The sequence below is a fragment of the Ostrinia nubilalis genome, chromosome 18 (assembly GCF_963855985.1).
Source record: "Ostrinia nubilalis chromosome 18, ilOstNubi1.1, whole genome shotgun sequence".
NCBI classification, from domain to species: Eukaryota; Metazoa; Arthropoda; class Insecta; order Lepidoptera; family Crambidae; genus Ostrinia; species Ostrinia nubilalis.
In genome coordinates, this window is record NC_087105.1 from 3215510 (window position 1) to 3233163 (window position 17654).

Consider the following 17654-nt stretch of genomic DNA (forward strand, 5'->3'; position numbering starts at 1 on the left):
TCTGTTGGCGCGGGAATGATTACAATAATTCATAAATCGACTTATTAAACCCACACCTCGGCAGTATAAATAAAATTAGCCGCCATTTTGTTTAAGCTCGTTACAGCTGGGCGCACGCCACTGGCCCTCCTAATTATGATGTTAAGCCGGGCTCGTGTGTGTGCACCATCCCTAACGTCCGCGAATAAATCGCTCCTCTGTGTGCGTGCGCACCATTACATGCGCCCGCGCTGTTAAGTGTCGAGTTTTATACGTGAGGTTGTTTGTCGGCGTTTTTGAATCGTACGGTGCTTGTCTAACAATAATTACTATATACCATACGGCCAGCCGGACGCCCTCTAGTTTTTGTTTCATTTTTTCACATAGCACCTTAATCAAAATGTTTGATAGTAGCACGCACTTGGCGCGCAGCCAAAAAATGGTCTTGAGTTCGTTGTTTAATGGTTAATCACGATTGTTATCGCTTTTCGATTACGAGGGGCGATGGAAAACATAAATATGCTGCCAAATATTGGCGGAGCACTTGTCTGCGGCAATTTGCACCACTGTTTGCTGTGATATTAACGTTTAATTATTCGACGTGAGGTCGAAATGTTCGTGAGGCGTGCGTTATTTGTTTGTTAATTTGCTGTTTACGTTCAAAAGGGAGAACAAGAGAGTGCATTAAGTTTTAAAATTCACAAACAGCATCATTATTGGCGCGGCAATGTTGACACTATTCAACGTTTTTGCACCTGACTCACGTTGAAAGTATAAAAAATAAACAACTGAATATTGACTCAATATATCAAGCCGCAAAATAGTCAGCCCAACATCCGATGCGCTAGTAAATCTCGACTCACATGAACGCAGTACATCATACGATTCACAATAAAAAAACGAATAGGTAGACTCATTAAACGTGTAGCAGGAGAAAAACGAGCACGACCGACGGATCGTTGCGGACTAACGTCTCAATTCATGTTGATTTGCCTCGGAGAAACAAGTTATACGGGTAGGCAACGAGATGTAAATGTAACGAAGGCAAATACAATGAAATTGTTTAGTAACAAAAGATAATACAAAGGGTTTTTAAGTGAGTGGAGTATGGGAACTGCCCCGCGGTCGCCTACCACGATTGCGTCGTCACGACTCCAGAGTTTTAAAAAGGGCACTGCTGCATTTGAATAAGTGACAAATTTCACTCACAGATTATTTAAATCGAGATTTTTGAAAGTCCAATCCATTTGTTTTGAGGACTTATCGGTTTGCAAATGTGGTCCGAAAATGCTGAAATCATTTTTAAGCTTTTGAGAAGTAGGAACTCAACATTTTTGTTCGTGGTTAACGATCTGTTATTTCTTACTGTTTGGTTGTGATTCTTTCTCCAATTTAAAGTGTTATAAACAGACATTTTATAACTTGTAATTTGTTATGTTATTGCATGCTCTCTGCGCAGGTAAGAATAAATTAGGCTTATTTTCTCCTTTCAAGTGGGAATATCGAATGGCTTATTATTTTTATGTAGCTCTTTAAGTAGTTCGTCTTTAGCTCAGGATTCGGTTATACTTACGATCATGGATTAGTGTTCTTATTTTGCTATTTATTGCCTATGACTTTATTGACACACTTTTCGAAAATGATTCGTCTATAATTAAAGTAGGTAATCTGAAATTGATTTAAAAATAATTAACAATTAAATCAGAATGGCGTAATTTAAACTGTTAACGCTAATTGGAATTGAACAGCAGCTTAATAAGATTAAATGGAAGATAAATTAATTAAAGATGTCCGGTTAATTTGTTAAATTAAGTAATTATTTTTTAGTTTTATTGTTTGCTATATTGTGAACTCTATATTAAGTTAAGTACGAGTTAAATAAAGTCAATTAGTGATTTTGACTGAATTTATATCTTCCTATAGTCCAGTCAATGAATGCCTTAACGACGGTGTAGAGAGAAATCCATGGAACACAATTTCTGACCTCGGGACTTTATTTAGCCTAGTTAGGTGGTGAAAATAGCAAAAGTCCCCGCCCTTAGCCCTTGAGCCGGCGGGGAGAGGGGGGTTTAAAGGTACCACTTTTCGATTTTTCGCTTAATCCTCGGAAACTATGCGTCCTAGTGACATGACTACTATGAACCAAAAAAAGCTTATTCAATTTGCTACAGGTGAGACAGTCAAGTTTTTCTATATCTTGTATAGTTTTTGCGGCATCTGCTCTAGAAGGTCTGTAAAATTGGAAATTTTATTGTTGTCTTACATGTTCCTTTCAGGAGAAAATCGACTAAATCAACATTGAGCAAACACTATAGACATGCGGGAGCATGTTAAGCCTAGTTCCAGGGAGGGGACTGCACCGTGCGTATATTTAGACGAACCAATTAGAGCCACTTTTGACTCCTCATCATTCAAAAACTACTGTGCATTAACACTTCAAATTTGGCTCATGTATTGAGACTTGCAAGATGTACATCTGCTTCAAATTTCATAAATATACCTCAAACGGTTATTTAGGTATTGACGTTCAAAAATCGATATTTAGAGCACTACTATCTATCACATGTGAAATGTTAAAATTTACTGGTTTTTTATTTGTTCCTTTGTATTTACATAACTACCTTTCTGGATGCCAAATTTGAACCTTCGAGGTCATCTGGAAGTGGTTAGAATTTGGTCTATAGGTCAGACATGTAGATTTTTGGACGTCAATATCTAAAGAACCGTTTGAGGCAGATTTATGAAATTTGAAACTGATGTATATCTTGTAAGTCTCAACACATGAGCCAAATTTGAAGTGTTAATGCACAGTAGTTTTTGAGTGATGAGAACTCAAAAGTGGCTCAAAGTGATTCGTCTAAATATACGCACGGTGTAGTCCCCTCGCTGGAACTAGGCTTAACATGCTCCCGCATGTCTAGAATGATTGCTCAATGTTGATTTAGTCGATTTTCTCCTGATGGTAACATGTAAGACAAAAATAAAATTTCCAATATTACAGACCTTCTAGAGCAGATGCCGCGAAAACTATACAATTTATAGAAAAACTTGTCTATCTCATCTGTAGCAAATTGAATATGCTTTTTTTGGTTCAAAGTAGTCATGTCACTAGGACGCATAGTTTCCGAGGATTAAGCGAAAAACCGAAAAGTGGCACCTTTAAACCCCCCTCTCCCCGCCGGCTCAAGGGCTAAGGGCGGGGACTTTTGCTATGTTCACCTCCTAACTAGTCTAAATAAAGTCCTGAAGTCAGAAATTGTGTTCTACAGTTTTCCATCTATAATGCTTTATTGACTGGACTACTATTTAATTTTAGAATTTATTCTCCATGTCGTCAACTTTATAAGGTAAGAAGCATTCGTTTTCAGCCAAATGACGTCCACTGCTGGACAAAGGCCTCCCCCAAGGTTTTCCACAATGAACGGTCCTGCGCTGCCCGCATCCAGGCTCTTCCCGCGACCTTCACCAGATCGTCGGTCCACCTAGTAGGAGGTCTGCCCACGCTACGTCTTCCAGCCCGTGGTCGCCACTCGAGAACTTTCCTGCCCCAACGGCCATCGTCTCTACGAGCTATGTGCCCCGCCCACTGCCACTTGATTTTAGCAATTCTGCGAGCTATGTCGGTTACTTTGGTTCTCCTGCGGATCTCCTCATTTCTGATTCGATCACGCAGGGAAACTCCGAGCATAGCCACCTTCGATTCGCGGACGATATCGTAGTCATGGCTGAGACCTTGAAGGATCTAGGCACAATGCTCAATGGCCTCAGTAGAGCCTCTCAACAAGTGGGCCTCAGAATGAACATGGACAAGACAAAAATCATGTCTAATGTCCGTGTTGCACCCACTCCTCTGAAGTTTGGAGACTCTACACTCGAAGTTGTTGACAATTATGTATACCTGGGACAAACAGTCCAGTTAGGTAGATCCAACTTCGAGAAAGAGGTCAATCGTCGAATCCAACTCGGATGGGCAGCGTTCGGGAAGCTTCGCCATATACTCACGTCCGAAATACCGCAGTGTCTCAAGTCGAAAGTATTCGACCAATGTGTGTTGCCAGTGATGGTATACGGAGCTGAGACGTGGTCGCTTACTATGGGCCTCATAAGAAGGCTCAAGGTCACCCAAAGGGCGATGGAGCGGGCTAAGAAGCATTAAATGAAAGTAATTTTTTCTTTGCTTCGGTTCCGAAGTGTCCCAATTAAGACATTTTTATAAGTAGCTAGTTAAGGATAGAGTTACGCCTGTATTCACAAACGATGCTTAAGTGAAGCAGCTAATAGAACGCACAGCGTTGAATAGAGCTCTGTGATTGGTTCGTGTGTCATCCTGTGCGTCCATGCGCACTGTGAGACCTCATAGTAATGTTTGTGAATACGGACATAAGAGGACACAAATAATGGACTTATACGCTACTGAAAAAAGAGACTATTTGAAGTTTTGATTCAGTTGAATCCGCGAGCACTAGCTAGTATCTATTATTGCTTGCTTAAGTGAAGCAGCAAATCGAATGCACAGCGAATAGAGCTCTGTGATTGGTTTGTGTGTTACCCTGTGCGTCCACGCGCAATGTTTGTGAATACACTAGCTAGTATCTATAATGCTTCAACCACACCAACGCGATCATAGGGAAATGACAGGTCGGGTGAACTGTCATGGGTCGCGCGACCTGTCATTGGCCTTTGATCGTACCGGCGATGGCGATCTGCACGCGTTGGTGTGGCTGAAGCTTAATAGGCGTTATAAAAGCGCCAAATTACCCGTTTTTGTGACATAAACATTCAATATCAGATCGTTCACACTTTTAGCATCACAAAGAGCAATTTGTAGTTTATTCGCTGCGGCACTAATAACACTATCTCGATATTGCTAATTTACATTTAATTTTAATAATTTCAATGGAAACAGGACAGTTTTATGGCCGGGCATAATGAAATTATTAGCATAATAATGCTCGCAGAACTAGCTGAAATGGACGCGGAATTAATGGTGACGAATAGACTAGTAAAATTGGCAATAATAGCTAGTAATTAACTTCTTTTATGTCTAGCTATGAAAATAACGTTGGCCAGTCATGACAGTGGCAGATCTGATGAAACTAATTATATTTTAAGAAAGGTCAAATAGTCCAACGATATCAATATTGGACACCGATTCGAGAATCGCTCGCGAGGTTGTTCCATATCGATTACTGTGGCAAAACTACGAGCTAGGGTTAAACGGAAATACATAGTACATAATTTATGCCTGCACAGGCTAAAAAATTCAGACGAAGTTTTTTTTTTAGTTTAACTTAGATCTAAGCTAAGTTTTATAGAGTTTTTGATGACGTTTTTAGAAATACATCAACACACATAGCAAAAACTTGATTACTCGTGATTGTGGGCAAAACAAATATGCAACACAACACCCATAGCAAATGGAGAGTTGGAATTAAGTCATCACTACAAGGGGTCTACTTCAGTTGTGTATTTTAAGCTTTCCAACAGCAAAAGCTACTTAAAACTCTAAGCTGGCGAGATAAAGTGCACATTCATCTACACCCGGTGTTAATGGCGGAAAAAATCGCATCGTCATTTCGACGACGACGGCAAAGCGTGACGAAAGCGATGGAGACGTCAATTCCTTTAAGAATGTACAATAAAACCAACAAGTACGACAAAAAGCAAACAACGGCAAGAAAACGGAATAAATAGTACAAAAATCGGGTAAGAATGATACTGGAGCGGAGTTTAGTGTTCTGTATAAAATTAGTTGTTGATTGCTTCGATTTGCCATCGGTAAATGTGTTGTTCTTATTTGAACATTTGGTTGCAAAAGGTGGAACAAGATGTAGGAAGTTATCAATGCTAAACTCCAAGATCTGAATTCATTGAGCTGGTAAATTAAAGTTTGTTTTGTTTGAAACTGATGTCACTGAGAACTTTACTGATGATAGGTTACTATAAGTAAGCCGATGCACGCCTCTTCTTTTCATTTTATTGTATTTCCCCAGCTCTAGTGTCATACTTAACGCCCCAACCTCTTACCTGCTGGTCAGCTTGCTGACTGACTGCTGATCAGCTCAGCGTCTTTGCTTCTGCTACATATCTTCATCTTTCTTTTCTCGATCAAATTCCGTTATTGACGTATTTTGATACCTCAGTATCTTTTCTGGCCATATAATCACGTCTCTTGCTCCAGCTAGTACTTTTTTAACCCGATCGAGTTAAATGCGCACCTGGCAGCCGTGACGTCACATCGACGCTCTGGTACAGACGGGGCGAACGCGGGTATGTTTGCGGGGGAGTGCGAGGGAGAGTCGCAATCCAGCGAGTTGTGCAGTTACCTCGATCGGGTTGTACTTATCATGTCTCTGTCTCCATGCTACCTTCCTACGGAACCCTAAGAATGACAATCGCGGAGTGTGCTCGTGACAGAGTAGAGCTACCGGGACGACTTCATGTCGGTAAGTGTATTTTAGCGCCGCTGCCTATTATGCGGTGGATCTTCGAATTCTGACCCCGTTCTGCCTGATTAGCGAGACAAATAAATTGGGTATTTTTAGGCTTAGACGTTATTTTGACAAGAGTTATCTTGGTTAGGTTGGGAAAACAAATAACGCTTCTTGTTTACTACTTCTTGATCTTAGTTTTTAAATTACGTAGCCAATGTCCAAAGCTCGCATTACTATTGATGGTTCATATCATCATACATTTTGTTATTGTTACTTATAAATATCTTCGTTTGTAGCAACTTGTAGTAAGCATAAATGAACTAGAAAGTCCAAACAATACGGCGATTTTGTGACTCTACCTTGACTAATATGGCAATAGTCGTTTGCTACTAGTTTATTCATCTTCCATCGTGTAGGTAGCAATCCTGATGCCTTCTTGAGATATGCCTAATTTTTATGTTTCTTCGTCACCTGCAACAAATAATGTTGTCAGAATATTAATATCCTACTAATATTATAAATGTGAAAGTTGTGACGGATGTATGGATTGTTTTTACTCATTCACGCAAAAACTACTAAAAGGATTTTGATGTAACCTTCCAGTATTATTTTTATACATGGGAACGATCTGTGATAACCTGAATTTTCCACTGGCGAAGCCGCGGGCAAAAGCTTTACACCTACTTACATATTATTATAAAATTATATACTTCAACAAAACATCTTGTGCGACTTTCTATCAAGATAGCCCTTCATAATTCCATTTTACCCTAACAGGAATTCTACATTATAATTTTGAATAGGGAATCTCCACAAACAACTCACAATGGGGGTAATTTATACTCTGTACAGATGTAATCTGTGGATCTTGTGAGTGTTCAGTGCCTATTTCGTACGTGATTCTGCTAAAAGCACAAGTTTATGTATGTGGTGAGAAGAGCAAGATTTGGTACGGCAGAACTGTTTGATTTCCATATTTAAGTATCTTCTTAAATATAAGAAAAACGCAGCGTGAAATGTCCACTAACAAGGTGGGCCGACGACCTCATAAAGGTAGCAGGAAGGCGCTGAATGCAGGTCGCTACCAAACGGGCGATATGGAAATCATTGGGGGAGGCCTATGTTCAGAAGTGGACGTCCTGTGGCTGAAATGACGATGATGATGATGATACTTCATTAGTATCCTCTTACGTCAGTATCTTGATGATTTGTTGATGACACATTATGACATAAAATGTCATCGTCATCGTCATCATTTCAGTCACTAGATGTCTACTGTTGAACATAGGCCTCGCCCAATAATTACCAGAATGGCAGGTTCAGCGGCCTACATCCAGCGCTATCCTGCTACCTAAAGAGGTCTTCTGTCCATCTTATTGGTGAAAATGAAGTATAAAATAATGTCAACTACTATGTACCGATTTAAATCTAAGGCTAAATGCCTTAAGCTTCTAAGGCTGGGTTGCACCATCTTACTTTAACTTTGACAAACGTCAAAAATCTGTCTACTCCATACATAAAACATCGGTTATCGTCATAGTTACGGCCAAAGTTAGGTGGTGCAACTCAGCCTAAATGTTACAGATATACATTTTTTATGATATTTATGTAGCAAAGAAGTTTAAAACGCACTTATAATAACCGTATTTTAAGCAGTTAGAAAGATTAAAGCCGTCTGCATTAAAATGTTTGTCTAAAACGGCTTTATTTATACCCCATAACGATGTTTAATATTAACTTGCGACTCAGTCTAATAACAAATTTATCTACAAATTAGCATAAACCGCTTCCTATCTTAAGTGGAGTGACATAAATAATTAACAATACACATTTTCCATTCTGAATATGTATCCAAAATGACAATTTGCATACAAAATTAACTATATGCAAATTTTGAGCTATTATTCATATTAAGTACGTGTAATTCTGCATCCATTCGCATGATGTTTAGGATTTCTGAAATCTAATTGAATTTTAATTTGATTTGTTCTTTTATACCAATTAAGCTATGTCATGTTCTAAGCAACAAGTCTTACAATAGGGAAATTTATTTATTTCTTCCTTAATGCCATATTAATTTGTACCAATTTAATGCCAATATCATGTGGAAATCGTTAGGAGAGGCCTATGTTCAGGAATGGACGTCCTTTGGCTGAAACTATAATGATGATGGTGGTGAACTTATTGCCATAAAGGTAACTTTCCGCCAGTAAATCATCAGTCAAACATTTGGCAGTGTTTTTAAAACGCAAAAAAAAGCACTAAGTAAACAAACGGCCACGTACCGGAAAACGCAACTTGGGATGTCCACCCATAAGGTGGACCGACGACAGGTCAGATAAAGGTAGCAGGAAGGCGCTGCCGCGCTGGATGCAGGCCGCTACTAATTGCGATGTGGAAGTCTTTGGGGGAGGCCTATGTTCAGCAGTGGACGTCCTGTGGCTGAAATGATGATGATGATGAAGTACACAACAGCAGTTTTTAGGCCTGAATCTTAAAAATCTTTAATTTCAACATAAACAATGTTTATAGAGTTTCATTGTCTTCAAATTTTCGAGAAAATCGGTCAATGATAATGATAATGATAGGGGATCATTATCATTTTATTATGAAAGTATGGTCTCTGGGAATTATAATCTCATGTTCAATTAGTAAACAACTATATCCACTATTTACTGCTCGATCGATTCTGCCAAGACAAGGAAAACCCCTGTTTTCCGGTAATCGTGCACGCGTGTATCTGACATTTAGTTAACAGCTCACGTGACAGTTTCCTTATTTCTTCCGTGTCAATATAAATATATACATATGTATTTGCCTTTCTTTTATAAGGTAATTTTGTCTTATAATAATATTCTAATACTAAAAGTGCCCGCGACTTCGAACGCGTGAAGAAATCCCGTTTTTGCAACATTTTTCATTGATGGTCTGCTCCTATTGATCGTAGCGTGATCGTATAGAGTCATTAGCCTTTCTCGATAAATGGGGCAACCCAACACAAAATATTGTTTTCAAAATAAATCAGTAGTTTCTAAGATTAGAAAGTTCAACCAAACAAACTCCATCAGCTTTATTATTAGTATAGATTTACTTACTGTGAAAAACCTCTTTCGTTTCATCAATATTCCCGTCTGTTTCTCTCATACCATCATCTTTAGTAGTGTGACAAAGACGAAAATAGTCGAGTATTCGTCGTTCAGGACCTCATTCATAGAATACAGTCAGCGTCAAATAAGTCATAACATCCAAAGTAGCCAAAGAGTTCGCAACAGGTCTTTATTACATTGGAATAAGGTCGTCGTCAATTTTTTTGCCACATGTCGCAAACTATTTTCAGCTGACTGTATCACTGAAACTTCGGATCCCATTCTCAACATAACAAGAAAACTTAGTCTATGCATTCAACATTCAAATTAAGCCATTTATATGAACAATACTTACAAACAACCAACACGTCGCTTAGTAGTGGAAAATTACAAAATAGAGTTAGATTTCCCTCCGGAGTTAGTTCTAAAGGAAGTTACGGGGGTTCACTGTCAACAGACAGGACGAAAGTTTGTGGATGGTTTTATTCTGTGGCTTTTTTATTTATAAGGTATCTTTTTACCGACTTCAAAAAAGGAGGATATTGTATGGCCTTTATTATTAATGATGTTAGTTTGTCAGGGGATTTTAAGAGAACTTTATCTATATTATTTTAATTAAAATAGGATAATAAAAACTTATATTTTTACTAAAATACTATTGTCAAAATCAAAAGTAAATTAAACGTTTTGTTCTATTATCAAAAAATGATTTTCAAAACTAATCTAAGCAAAAAACAATAGCTTCAAAGTTTATATTTTTAGAAAAGTTCATTTCAATTCAGTTTAACTTCCAAAAAATTCGTTAAACTCCGCAACTATTTCGCATTCTACCAAATCAATTTAAATACTCTAACATTGTGGACTTTAATTTAGATTTTTATTTATACCGAATGGTGTTCGCGTTCAGTTCAATTTGCTTTCAATCAAGCAGATTGAACTTGGAACAAACATTCAATTAGGAGAAGTAGCGGTCCACGGTACGCTCCCTGGTGCACTCCCATGCGAGTTCAAATTAACTAGCTAAAGCCTTCGTTTGTTCTGTAATAAATTCGCTCTAAATCTATATGGAGTAGATCCTGCAGGTGAGTGAAGTAAATTGAATGGAACCAAACAGTTGCCATTGGATAATACGAGTAGGGACAGTGAAAGCTCATTTTACGTTTCTTTTCTAAAAATAATCCAGTGTTTTCTTTACGGGTTTCACGTATACGTTTAATTATTTATTTGCATAATATTAGGCAACATACAAAACATGCATCATATTATTTAACCCTGTTTAAAAATACAAGAGCTATTTTGAGTAATGTTTGGTGTAATTAACGATGTCGTAGCTACAGGAAACATAATTATTTGTAGGATAGTCAATAATATTAGACCCTTACGCATTTTACGACTTGCATTTCAGTACTAAACAAATACGGGTATAATAGTGTTGAATAAAATTACGACTTCAGTATTTAAACTTTCTCTACAATTTCGTTTAAAAACTTCACTGCAACATTCGTAATAAAAATGTATTTACGAAGTAAATTGAAACTTCAGCACATCTCACAACTTAGTAATGGATTCCTCAGATCTCTACACCACTTAATACCATACATAAATGGCATGGGAATCCATAAACCGTCAACTTTACACCTAGCAGGGTATTTGCATCTCAAACGGCTCGCTTACGAGTAAAATCATGGCGCTAATGTACGGTGATGGAGGTATATGGTTTGGGAAAAATTAGAAAAGCTTAGTGAAATCTGATGGCGCAGTTTAGTTGAATATTGTCCTAATTTTAATTGAAACATAGGCGTGCCAGCTTCTGGGAAGTATGTACCTGCAAACTTTTAGCGATGAAAAGCCGTAGAGAAAAGAAAGAAGAAATTTTAAGGCTGGGTTGCACCATCTTACTTTAACTTTGACAAACGTCAAAAATCTGACAAACTTCATACAAAAAGCACCGGTTATCGTCGTAGTTACCGTTAAAGCTAGGTGGTGCAACCCAGCCAAATAGTTTTCATATCTTTGATATTAGAATACTCGCTCGCTACAAAATCTCAAACTATTGAAATGTCCGAGTAATCCTTAAACTAAGCCTTTTCCTGCGACTTCTTCCACATAGTTTTAATTAAAAGTAAGTAATATAAATAGTCTTGTATGATGTACAATAATGTATGTTCAATTTAAGCCCATTTGACTATAGCCTGTATACTATTCTGATATGATTGTAAAGTTTCATAAATAGTAAAACAAACATCCATCAACGCGTATTACGTTCATTCCCACAAACTGCCGTATTTATATGTGTATTATTCTGCCTTAGCTGCATTATTATAGACAAGTTAGACGACATAATTCGACTACCCACAGCTAATGGCAGGGGAATCAATAACTCGTCAACTGTACACCTTGCTGCAAATTTGCATTTCAAAAGGATTCCCTTAGGAGTCGCTCTAACAGTTCCACGGCTCTAATGTATGAGAGATGTATTAACTATGTATCTAACATTACTCTGAATTACAAAATAAATAGCTACATTGAATCTACACCTACACTAATATTATAAAGAGGAAATATTTGTTAGCTTATTTGTATTTAATAGGATACAAAACTACTCTACCGATTTGAAAAAATCTTTCACCATTAGAATCCCATATTATCCTTGATGAAAATAGGCTAAAAAGGGATTTTATTGGTCAGCTAACTACAAAATAAATAGCTACACTTAGGGCTGATTTTACCATCGTCGAATAACTTTTAACTGAAAAATAAGTTTGGCACATTGACAGTCTCAGTATGGGAATTATGTCAAAATGACAAGTTTATTCTTCAGTTAAAAGTTATCGGACGATGGTAAATTCAGCCCTTAATAGATTTATGCCTACATAGATGGATAGATTAATAGACGACTCGTCATAAAGCAATTAAGAAACTTATGACATTATTATGCCCTTTAATTAATTTCGTATGCGAACAAGCAAATGCCTACCCACTAGTCTCCAGTACGCTGTATTCTGCTCAGTTACCGTACCGTATTTTCACTAAACTGTATTTTTGCGAATCTCGTTTCACATGTATGAGGGTCCTTATTAAACCGAATCACTATTTAAGGACTAAGGTACTGTTTAATAGAAAAAAGTATTTCTGAGTCCAGTTGAATAAACTCTTTTTATCATAGAAATAAGAAATGCCATATTTTGAAAGCCATTTCTGACCATCTGCATGATTATTGCATTCGGGTAAGAACTACAAAATGTCAAAAACTACAATCAAAGTGATGATGTCAAAAACTACAATGAAAGATATTCCTAAATATTTTTTTAATTTTATAAAAATCATTGAGGCTGGGTTCCACCATCTTACTTTAACTTTGACAAACGTCAAAAATCTGTCAAACTCCATACAAAAAGCACCGGTTATCGTTATAGTTAGGTGGTGCAACTCAGCGTAAATAGTACACTAAATAACATACTTTTTACGTAGGCAATTTAGGCATAGGTACATATTTTATTAGTACCTACTTACAACTCTACGGATTTTCTTTTCAGTGCCAAATTACAGGACGTTCTTACATAATAATCTCAAGCTAAACATTTCAATATACTCGTGATACAGTTAATATTAATACAGTAAATGTGGAAACTATGTAGTTTAAACGCCTACCTCTCAGAGTAGCTTACCCCAGCGAAAGTACCACTTAGCAATAGTGCAGGCTAACCATCGATAAAAATATCGATTTATCGATCTCAACATTGCTTTAGAAGAATTTTGGACATCGTTTAGTAATACGAGCCGTAGTTGTTTTTGATATTTTTGGAAGGAATAAGGTAAAACATGATTATGTTAGTGATAGATTAATTGCTCAGCCAATAAACAAAAGCTCAGCCCTCTATTATCTAGCTGCGCCATCCCTTAGGAACCAAAGTAGCTCTGGATCTCTCTGAACTCTTTATAAAGCAATTGTGGAAGTTTCATAATTCACCATAATTCCTTTAAATTAATTTCGAATACGAACAAGCAAGTTCAGTCAAGTTAACCTGATATAATTCACCCTAATTTATCAATTAAAGACTATCGATAACGACTGACTACATCACTAAATACCGCGGCTGCGTAATGCGGTTGTAACATAATACGCGCGTGTCACAACACTGCCTTATCACGTCTTGATGAATTATCGCCATCTTGGAGCCGTATACAGAAGTGATGCCAATTTGGGAATCTAATTAAGTAATGTACGAACGTGCTAGGACACATTCAACATGGCGCGAACATTGTGACGTCATTCAGTTGAAATTGTATTGAGGGTTTTGTTTTGGGAATTTTTAAGAAAATTGATTTATTTTTAGACTTTTAGGTCAAAGTTTCAGATAAATACTCATGTTAAAGTAAAGATGGCGCGAATATTTCTCGTACGTCAGTTGTTGTATTGAGGGTTTTGTTTTGGGAATTTTTAAGAAAAATGATTTATTTTTAGACTTTTAGGTCAAAGTTTCAGCTAAATACTGATTTCAAAGTAAATAAGTAATAATATTTAATAAACATTACTTCGACTCATAGAGATTCTTCTTCTACTTCTCTCATAAATGACGAATGTTATTCCACGCTTTCCAACAATGAGCATAGTCATAATTTAAAGAGGTTCGGAAACAAATTAAAACATAATTAACAGCCAAAAAATGAACGTCAAGCTTATCAAATGATACTAGTTTTAAGCTAAAACAAGTTTAATTCTCTGTTAAAATCTCACACTCATTACTCCTGCTTGCAGCAAGCCACTGGCTAACAGTGACTAGCTGCTGAACCCTGACACTACTTAATGGACTCACGGCTTTAGCTCCTGCATTTTTTAAATCTTTGTTATACTTCGCTTTGGAGCTAAAATTATTAAGTATGACCTCTTTAGGTGCTTGAGTTCTTGAAGGTAAACGGTTTTATTAGTTTTTGTACGATGAAAAATAGAGTAATAGGTTTGTAGAATCAAAAATAACTGCTTTGGTTGAGAGAAACGACTTTTGTAGCGAGGAAACTTATTCAGAATCTGTGGTACTTACTGTTTTTTATTACCTACGTATATTTACATACTAAGTTCAAAAAACCACTTTTATAAGTCCCAGACATTTTTCTCAGAGCATTCAAACAACTCTTTCAAGTTCAAGATTTGATTTTTATTGTGTTTACTTACTGAACAACTTACTGTGTGCTTACTTAAAATAATTAATATTAATTGCACAATAGTTCACAAGACCCTTAAAATACTTTAACGAAATTAAAAACAATTAGTTCCCCGAACCTACCCACCACCATGTTCCCGCGTCGAAAACAATGTTTTTTATTCATTAAAAATAACCAAAGAGGTTTTTAACAATTACTACGCACCGGAAACTCGGCTGGTTGGCGAGCGATAATATCTTTGCTTTTTAATTATACCAATAGGCCAATAGACTCCGCCTGGTGCCGTCATTTATATGAAAACGTCCAATCATATTAGACTCTGTGGTCGTCGAGTGTCACTCGCGCGGGAAAAAGAATATGCCGCATTATAATTCAAAATTGGAACACTTTTTTTGGAATGCAATATTTGAATCGTGTAATTCGATCTGACAAGATGACGCGGGAAATTCTTGTGGGCGAGATTTTATAAAAACAAAAGAATGATTAGGTGAAAGAAATACTGTATTATTTTACGAATGGTCGATTTTAATTAAGATCAATTACTTTGAAAATGTTTTGACAAATGAAAGCCGCAAATAGCGACATAAAAAATGGAGCAATCGTCCATTACTTAGCTCATCGGACCATTACTCGTATGAAATAAAAAACCCAGTAACTAGATTACAAATTAAATCATCCGCCTAATTCTTTTTTACTTTTACCTTTGTTCACAGCCGCCACAATTTTCTCTAATACACGCGTAACACTCTCGATAAGTAGTCGACTAATCTTCGTTGAATTTACGTACCTACATTCGACGTCATTTCAGACTATCCATCTCTGACAAAATCGCCCCTATAACAATTGCTTAAGGTGGACTGTTTAGCTAGAATCGTCTGTCCATTTTATACTGTACCTGTATAATTTACAGCTGCTCCGGCGGATGCCTTCTCACAAATTATGATTCAAAATAACACATTTCTCCCGACCGAAGCTATAATGCGGGACTCAAAATTAACCATAATTGCTTAATTCGGAACTCATGCGTTGTTTGCCCTGATCCGCCGCAAAGGGTTCGATGGAGATGGATATAGAAAAAATAACGGATAAGAAAGAGATGAGGATAGCGAGTTAGATGTCGACGTAGTGTTGTGCTGGTTTTGTAATCAGGAAAAGTTGAGCAAAATAGGTTATGCTTTAAAATTGCTTTAATATTTATGTTTATGTTTATTATTGTAGTGCACATACCACTTAGCTACGTAAACTCATAAAAAAGGTATAATCTATGGTGATACATAGACTCGTAACATTTCACTTGTCGGGCTGACGACAGCTCATACGGTTTTATTTCAAACTCTTACGGAACTGAAAATCATATAATTCGATAGAATAATGCTAAAAATGAAATAAATATCAACCAATCTTATACCCCTTTCAACAAGGAATCACAATAATTCGATTAGCTCAAATTGCAGTCCTGCAAATTACTTAATCAACAATTAGACTAAAAAACCTCCACCGCTCTACTTAACTAACACTACCTAGCAATTTTCTACCATAAACTTTCGACTCGATTCTCGATTTATCGATAACAAGAACATCACTAGCGCACACCTTCCAAGTAATGGCTGAAACGTGTGAAGGGAATAACAGCGTGATCATTACGCTCGTAGTTTTTATCAGGCTGTAATGACGTGGGATATGAGAAAGCGTTTGTCACTAGTGTCTGGCCAATAAATATGATGTTGTTATGGAGAAATGGCGATGTGATTAACTTTTTTTTCGATTATGATTTGGTTTTGCCATGATTATTAGTTATTTTGAAAATTGTACGAAAACCACAAGACAGAGTTAGGCTGAGTTGCACCATCTTAACAAACGTCAAAAATCTATCAATCTCCATACAAAAAACACCGGTTGTCGCTCTCGCTATAGTTACGGTTAAAGTAAGATGGTGTAACTCAGCCTTAGTGTACAAGTGAAGAGTATTTTTATAGTTTTTTAACTGCTTTAGGATAATTTAGTGAATAGTAATAGTAACTTATTTTGAGTTTTTTATATATTTTCCTTTACTAATGTTCGATTTTTTCTATTTCAGATGCCGTGATTTCGGGGCCACCATTAAAAAGGTAAACTAGAATAAATTATTTTAATTCTTTGATTTCTACTTAGCTCTGCATATATTATTATTTTATTTTCAAACTGCAACCTTATCACCGATTAATAAATAACTCCATACCATGTATGGTAGGTATGGAGTTTTTGTCTTTTGATGTAAAATAATTTCAATTAAAGGAAAAAACAATACCAATTAATCATCCCAAAATCGACTTTCATAAAATCCAGGCAGTCACATGTAGATGATACGTTTCATAAAAGCTTTTTCCCAAACAACAATATTTATTCCGAATTTTCCATGCCCGATGAAATTACGATCATCGCCAAAACAAATCGGACATCAAATCGAATTCATCAAATACCGTGCCTTTTTATTATATTGCCTCTAAAGCCCGGGCCGAGATAAATATTTGAATAGCCAACTCCATTGTTACGGGCAACTTATTTCGAAAATCGTAAAATTCACTCGCATGTAGGGATGGGCGAACAATTATCGATAGTTTACACCCACGCTGTGGCGTTGTGGAGTATGGATTTAACAATATTGAAAGTAATCTGTATAACGATTTGGTTTAAGTTAGTGTGTGCCAGTACCCCGCAATGGGACTTACCTACCTACTTTTACGCTCCATTCATTTATGAAAAAAGACAAACTAGGTACTTATCTATTACTATCACTAATGTATAATATCCATATTTCTAATTACATGATTATTATACAATAAAATCACACACACACACAGCCACAGTGTTAACTATCCATTTCTGTTTTTGCTCTCGCTCGCATCAAATGGTGATTCTTTGCGATAGAACGAGACGACATGACCGGCAATGGTGCCGATAGTAGTACGTACGTGGCACGCACATTTTTAGGTTTATGTATTAAGTATGTGGT

At 36.8% G+C, this 17654-nt stretch overlaps 1 protein-coding gene across 1 annotated transcript in view; it reads left to right on the forward strand.

Moving 5' to 3' along the window:
- Window positions 1-17654, forward strand: part of LOC135080505 (uncharacterized) — a 206286-nt gene that overhangs the window by 88625 nt on the left and 100007 nt on the right. The window contains exon 3 of the mRNA XM_063975140.1: window positions 16740-16770. The gene's annotated coding sequence lies outside the window, so the exon portion shown is untranslated. The remainder of the gene's footprint in view (window positions 1-16739; window positions 16771-17654) is intronic.